Source organism: Merops nubicus, unplaced genomic scaffold (genome assembly GCF_000691845.1).
Source record: "Merops nubicus isolate BGI_N331 unplaced genomic scaffold, ASM69184v1 scaffold44498, whole genome shotgun sequence".
NCBI classification, from domain to species: Eukaryota; Metazoa; Chordata; class Aves; order Coraciiformes; family Meropidae; genus Merops; species Merops nubicus.
This window is the reverse complement of record NW_008628507.1, coordinates 1-255: the sequence shown is the minus strand read 5'-3', so window position 1 is coordinate 255 and position 255 is coordinate 1.

The window sequence follows — 255 nt, the reverse complement described above, 5'->3', positions numbered from 1 at the left end:
AGTCGGCTCTGTTGCGGTGCTCCCCCACTTCCCCCCCCCCCCCGCCGGGGCCGCAAGGCGTGCAGCCTCTCCTGCACAGCACCCCAACACGCCCCCGGGGACCTTCCGCACATCACCCGCTGACACCCTCTACACACCCCTCACCCACTCCTCCAGCGCACCACCCAACAGGGCCCCAAGGATCCCCCACCGCCCCCTCTCCGCCAACACCGAACCCGGAAGCACACCACACGTTCCCTGCAGCAGTGACCCGGG